General features: G+C 43.3%; 1 protein-coding gene across 3 annotated transcripts in view; it reads left to right on the top strand.

The window, feature by feature from the left end:
- Nucleotides 1-7,500, top strand: part of LOC143292630 (uncharacterized) — a 17,912-nt gene that overhangs the window by 971 nt on the left and 9,441 nt on the right. The window contains exon 1 of one of the 3 annotated variants that reach the window (XM_076603099.1): nt 4,599-4,784. The exons of the other annotated variants lie outside the window; for them this stretch is intronic. The gene's annotated coding sequence lies outside the window, so the exon portion shown is untranslated. Of the gene's footprint in view, nt 1-4,598; nt 4,785-7,500 lie in introns of those variants that run through there. 3 annotated transcript variants of the gene reach the window in all.

Here is a 7,500-nt window from a genome sequence, read left to right as displayed (position 1 = left end):
CACAGGTGTTCAAATAATTAGAGCGAGGGGGGGGGGGGAGACAGAAAGAAAAACCAACAATACACATTATCATCAGTTAACATTATCAACTTGTGTGTTTTTGTGCGTGTGTATAAGCACGCAGAAGATCAAATACGCACGTTGAAGATCCTGTAATCCATGTCACCGTTCGGTGGGTTATGGAAACAAGAACATACCAAGCATGCACCCCTCACACCTCCGAAAACGGTGTATGGCTGCCTACATGGCGGGGAAAATAAACGAAAGGGTCATACACGAAAATTGACGACAAATGTTACACGTCTTGAGTGTGTATGCGTACGTGACTTAAACCTGACTGAATGACACAGGAAACGAATGATGAACGCCCAATGGCAGCCGTCAGTCGGCTTTTCCCAGGTGTGCAACCTGTTGTGCAAATGACCCTGTAAGCCCACAATTTCTCGCAATCCCACGATTTCTCGCAACCTGTGTGTGTGTGTGTGTGTGTGTGTGTGTGTGTGTGTGTGTGTGTGTGTGTGTGTGTGTGTGTGTGTGTGTGTGTGTGTGTGTTGGAATAGGATCCTTTTTTTGCAGGTGACGTGTTCTTTGATCTGCATGGGTGTGTGTGTGTGTGTGTGTGTGTGTGTGTGTGTGTGTGTGTGTGTGTGTGTGTGTGTGTGTGTTGGAATAGGATCCTTTTTTGCAGGTGACGTGTTCTTTGATATTCATGTGTGTGTGTGTGTGTGTGTGTGTGTGTGTGTGTGTGTGTGTGTGTGCTCGTGCGTGCGTGCGTGCGTGTGTGTGTTTGTCTGCCTGTATGACACATTAAAAAAAGCACGTGTGTGTGTATGTGTGCGTGCAGTGTGTGTGTGTGTGTGTGTGTGTGTGTGTGCGTGCGCGCGCGCGTGCATGAGTGTATGTGTGTGTGTATCTGTCTGTCACTGTCTCTGTCTGTGTATCTGTCTGTCTGTGTGACGATATACATCGAGCACTTTAGTAACAGTTAAAAAAAAACAAAAAAACATTCTTGCCCTCACTACAACTGAACCCATTACAAAATATTGTCACTAATGGAACCCTGTAAACCCCGCATGGGGGCAATGATAAAAGCAACCCTGTAGCTTTCCTAAGCCTGTCTTTGTACCTCCGGATTACCGCGACCTGATCGATCATGACGTAGGCCCTACGTGTTTCGTGGAGAAGAAAACCAATGGGCCCATTTTAGGCTTGCTTATCTATAGAGGAGGCATGGTGATTAGAAAGCCTTCGGCGGGCCAAGGAAATGGATGTTTGCAGACATGTGTTATATATATATATATATATATATATATATATGTGTGTGTGTGTGTGTGTGTGTGTGTGTGTGTATATAATTTCATTTTACTATATTTCACTTTATCTTATTCTGTTTCATATCTTGTTTAATTTCATTTCTTTTTATTGTGAAGGGAGTAAGTTGAACGGCGAACTAGAAGTGAAACTATGATTATATGATATATATCTTGTCAATGTTAGTAAAATCAAGGTAACGACCACTCTCAGTGCGCAATATTACAAGCACAAATACAGACATGATAATTATGCGCACATGCACGTTCACACACATAAATTATGATTATGTACGCGGTCGCTTGCTTGAAGACTTATACATAGTTATAACAATAAACGAATGTAGTAATACGTGTACGGACACGTCAATAGGTTTACCGCCCCACCCCCTTCTCTCTCTCTCTCTCTGTCTGTCTCTAGATCTCTCTCCGTCTCTCTGCCTTTTCTCTGTCTGTTTGTCTGTCTGTTTTCCTCTCACGTGTATGTAGGTTCACACACCCATCATGTGATAGAGAGAGGGATAGAGACAGACAGGCAAGTAACAGACAGACAGACAGACAGACAGACAGATGAACAGTCAGTGAGAGAGAGAGAGAGAGAGAGAGAGAGAGAGAGAGAGAGAGAACTCAAATAAAATCTTCGTACATACACTTTTCTCACTTATTTCTCTCCAAAAGACACCCACCCCACCCACCCACCCAAGACATTAGAATGGAAAGGTGTGCTTGGAATGAGGGGTGGGGCGAGGGGTAGGAGCGGGGCGGCGGAGGTGGGGGCTGAGGTAAAACTGCTGGAATTCTTAAGCCGCTGTCCTTTCTTTGACTCAAAATAGAATGCTTGGAGCACACCGAATCTTTTAGCCCTGCACACACACACACACACACACACACACACACACACACACACACACACACACACACACACACACACACACACACACACACACACACACACACACACACACACACACACACACACACACACACACACACACACACACACACACAAGTCGTGCTTGTGAAGACGGCTCCTTTCCCAACACTTAAAAAAAAAAGAAGAAGAAAAGAAAGAAGAAAAAAAGAATAAAAGCTGCCAACAGTTATTGGTGTCGCGATCGATAGAAATCGGAAAGTGGCAGGCATACCCAGTGACAGGGGGGAGATATATTATCGCTTGTCCGCACTGCCGTCTGCGTGGGTTGTTGGGTTCGTTCACACGGGAAATGAAAAGACGGTAGTTTTTTTTGTTAAAAAAAAAAAAATTATATAAAAATCATTACTATTTGTTTGCTTTGTTGTTTTGTTGTTGTTGTTGTGCTGCTGCAGCTGTTGTTGTTGTTGCTGTTGATGGGGTTGTTGTCATTGTTGTTGCTGTTGTCGTCGTTGTTGTTGTTGTTGCTGCTGCTGTTGTTGATGAGGTTGTTGTTGTTATTGTTGTTGCTGTTATTACTGTTGTTGTTGTTGATGAGGATGTTGTTGTTGCTGTTGTTGCTGTTGTTGTTGTTCTTGTTGTTTTCAACACACACACACACACACACACACACACACACACACACACACACACACACACACACACACACACACACACAGAGCTGGTTTCCCTGGTGATAACAATAGTGCACTTAATTTTTGCCCATGATATATCAGGACCGTTGATCCTGTGTGGTCTTCAGGAAATATTTTGGTTCTGCGAGTGGTTTAAATCAAAATCTATGTGTCTGTCTTTCTGTTTGCCTGTTAGTTTACATATATTTTCGTTTTTGTCTCTCTGGTTACTTCCCCCGCCACCCTTCAGTCTGTCTGTCTGTCTCTCACTCACAATTTTTTCTCTCTCTCTTTCTCTCTCACTTACACGTGCACGCACACACACACGCACGCACGCACACACACACACACACACACACACACACACACACCCTGATTACTCTCTCGTTCGATCTCTCACCAATACTCCCACCACCGCCTCCCTCTCCCCCCCACCTTCCTCCCCTCACTCTCACAACCGCGAGTGATCCCACACCTATTTTACGTGTGTGTGTGTGTGTGTGTGTGTGTGTGTGTGTGTGTGTGTGTGTGTGTCTCCAGTACAAACAGATCGAACACTAACCTTCGCCCAGGCCTGACAACACAACAAAACGCATTGGCCAAGCCGGTGTAAGGGAGCCTGAAACTTCCCACATGCTGGGTTTTATCCCGGGGTCATTCCTGGCTAGTTAAGACGGGCGCAATAGCCGAGTGGTTAAAGCGTTGTACTTGCAATCTGAGGGTCACGGGTTCGAATCTCGGGGGGGCGCAACAGCCGGTTGCTAAAAGCGTAATCTCAAGGTCACGAGTTCGAATCTCGGTGACGGCGCCTGGTGGGTAAAGGGTGGAGGGGTTTTTTTTTTCCCCGATCTCCCAGGTCAACATATGTGCAGACCTGTTTGTGCCTGAACCCCCTTCGTGTGTATACACATTCAGAAGGTCAAATATGCACGTTAAAGATCCCTCAATCCATGTTAGCGTTCGTTAGGTTATGTAAATGTTACATGTCTGTCTGTGTGTATGTGTGCGTGCCTGAATGGCACAGGTAAGCGAATGATGAGCGCCCAATGGCAGCCGTCAGTCGGCTCAACCCATGCAGGCAGCTTGTTGTGCAAATGACCCCGTGTTTGTAAATCGCCTAGAGCTTGGTCTCCGAGCGACGACAGACGCTATATAAATATCCATATCATTCATTCATCAAGATAGAACAACCCCCTAACCCCTTGGTTGGAAATACCCCACCCCCACCCCTCCCTCCCTTTCCATTTTGTAAAACACAGCGAACGGAATCAAACATGGGTGAGTTCTACTTTGATGACCTGAATAAATTAGTGATTCTCACTGGGCAATCCTGAGAGATCATCTCAAGTCAGCGCAGAGTGATCCCCCATACCCATTAGGAGTGTGTGTGTGTGTGTGTGTGTGTGTGTGTGTGTGTGTGTGTGTGTGTGTGTGCGTGTGTGTGTCTGTGTGTGTGTGCGTGCGTGCGTGTGTGTGTGCGTGCGTGCGTGTGTGTATGTAAGGGGTAGGGTGGGTGGGAATCCAACTAATGAGGGTTTTGGGGGGTGGATGACTAGTTGAAATTTATCCCCGAGCGTCATTCAAGACTAGCCTACATAGACCCAAGGGACTATTCTGAGTAAACCAGATTCGATCCCGGGGTAAAATAGCAACGGGGGGTTATGATTAGGCTGTACACACACCAGAACAGAGAAAGCCGACAGAAGCTTCTGCTGGTCCGACTGCGAACAGGACTTGCATTGAGTTTGTTTGCGGTCTCTCCAGCGCAGAGGCAGTCGTGAGTGAGTGATTGCTTGAGTGTGAGGGAAATGGTGGCAGCGTTCTGTGTTGCTCTTATGAGTCCGGTTCTTGTGGCTGGATAGTTTTCTTTTCTGTCGATTGTCATGTCACGTTTTTCTTGTCCTTAACCTGGGCGCTGTGATTTGCAAGGTAACGTGTTTGTCATGACGTGTTCTTAGCATTAAGTTTTATTTATTGGCTCGACGACTTTTTCTTTCTTTGTACTCTTTTCTGTTTGTACATGTCTCGCAGTCCCCCCTTCCTTTTCTCACTCTCACTAACTTGCTCGCTGTATTTCACACACACACACACACACACACACACACACACACACACACACACACACACACACGCATATATATATATATGTACACAAACACACACACACACATATATATATATATGTGTGTGTGTGTGTGTGTGTGTGTGTGTGTGTGTGTGTGTACATATATATATATATATGTGTGTGTGTGTGTGTGTGTGTGTGTGTGTGTGTGTGTGTGTGTGTGTGTGTAACCCGAGAACTGGCAAGGAATAAACAACCACCTCGTCAGCAGTCTCAATGCAAACTGTATTTATTTCAATCAAGTAGTTAAAAATACAAAGTAGTATAAGATACAAAGTAGATCATAAGAATACGTTATTAAAGATCATAGTCCACATTCTTTGGCCCTTTCTATAGTTGTAGCATTGATTATTCAAGATTTTGGAATAAGAATTTATATTAGCTTAACCCTTTTGCAAATGCTATTCAAAATAACGAAATACATACATAATGTTAAACATCCCATTTATGAAATCTTTACTTCATCTTCCGCAACACACATTTATACTAACAAAACCATCTTCTCACCTGGCAAGGAATAAACAACCACCTCGTCAGAAGTGTCAATGCAAACTAACGAGTCTGTCTCATGATCTCACGTGTACAGTTTTTTCTGAATTTCTATCACACTGCATTTAATGAACTCTCTCAGCATACTTCTCGTGCAATGTCCAGCCATAGCAGAGTTCATGTCACTACATATTCAGAGAGAGGGTAGACACAGAGACAGACACATTGAGACCATGATAAAAGACAAGACACAAAACAGTTTGAGAAAGGCAGGGAGTGAGGGAGAGAGACAGATACAGACACAGACACAGACAGACAGACAGGGACAGTGGAAGACCCCACCACCAAACGAAAGACCGACAGAAACACACACGCAGAGAAAAGAACATTTTATGTTGCATTGATCGACACAGTCTGACCCTGAAATGCACGTTGCACTGAGAACATGAACAATGCACGTCATGGCTATCACATAAACTGCTCGTGTTCTTTGTGTCTTCTGCATTCATTGGCTGTACCTCTCACGTTCACTTTTAGATTCCAAAGGGTTTTAGCATGTATCACCGGTTTTGGGGGGGTTCCTTTTTTTTTCTTTCTTTTTTTTTTTCACCCTCCGAACGCTGACATAGATTACCGGATCTTTAATTAATACGCGCATTATTTGATCTTCAGCGTGCGTGTACACACGAAGAGGCTTCAGGCTGATAAGGTTTGGACATAATCATTGTCGACCATGGACATTGGAAAAAAAAATCTCACCCATTAACACACCGCTGCCGATATCGGGATCGAAGGTCTGACTTAGCAGTAAACCTAGCCATGTCGTGGATGTTACTTAACAACTGCTGGTCGATTTGTATGTGACTGACCAACTTTCTGTTTCTGATTTTTGACTTCTGGCTTGTTCATCGATTGGCCATACTCAGTCGTTTGGAGATCTGTGAAATTACAACTGACTGGTTATGAAAGAGTGTTCTGTGTGTGGATGGATGGATCGATGTGTGTGTGTGTGTGTGTGTGTGTGTGTGTGTGTGTGTGTGTGTGCGCGCGCGCGCGTGCATTTGTGTGTTTATGACACACACACATCCATATAACTTTATATATCTACACACACACACACACACACACACACACATATACATACATATATATGTATATACATATATATATACACATATATATATACATATACATATGTATATATATATATACGTATATATAGACAGAGAGAGAGACAGACAGACAGAGAGAGAGAGAGGTGGCATGGCATTCAATCACAGAGGATTACGAATCGCAAAAGTGTTCATTCAAGTGTATATATGGGTGTGGCTGAATGCAAAAGACTGAAGTTGCAAAAGCTGGCTTACACACACACACACACACACTTTTTTTTTCTCCTCTCTCTCTCTCTCTCTTGATTCACAGGTTGTACCAATGTTGTCATATGGGGTTTATGTAACAATAGTGAAATGGAAAAAGTACAGACATATGCTATAAAACGTTTTCTTTTAGTACCATTGCATTCATCAAATAAAATGATTTATGGTGAAGTTGGTCGTTACCATTTATTTATCACAACTTAGATTAAATACATTAAATACTGGCTTAGGCTAACACGGCTTCCTTCTGAAAGAATATGCAAACAAGCGTACATCATGATGGTGAATCAACTTGAATCTGGAAAGCATAACTGGGCATACTATGTGCAGAATGTTTTGAATGTTCATGGTTTCGGGATTGTTTGGATGTGTCAAGGAGTTAGTGATGTGAAATTATTCTTGTCTGAATTTAAAGATAGACTTATTTCTTCATACAAACAGGATTGGCATTCTCATTTAGAAGATTCGGAAAAAAATATAGCTGGTTTCTTTCGTTTAAGAGTATATTTGAGATGGAAAAATATATTTCAGTTCTAAACAATAAATTTCACAGATTTAGTCTTGCTCGGTTCAGGCTAAGGGTATTGGGGCTGAATGCCAGTAAAAGATGGTACTCCATTGACACATCCATTCGACCCCCATGCCCTATGTG

Source organism: Babylonia areolata, chromosome 1 (genome assembly GCF_041734735.1).
Source record: "Babylonia areolata isolate BAREFJ2019XMU chromosome 1, ASM4173473v1, whole genome shotgun sequence".
NCBI classification, from domain to species: Eukaryota; Metazoa; Mollusca; class Gastropoda; order Neogastropoda; family Buccinidae; genus Babylonia; species Babylonia areolata.
Note: the sequence above shows the minus strand (reverse complement) of the source record. Positions and strands in the feature narration are given on the sequence as shown.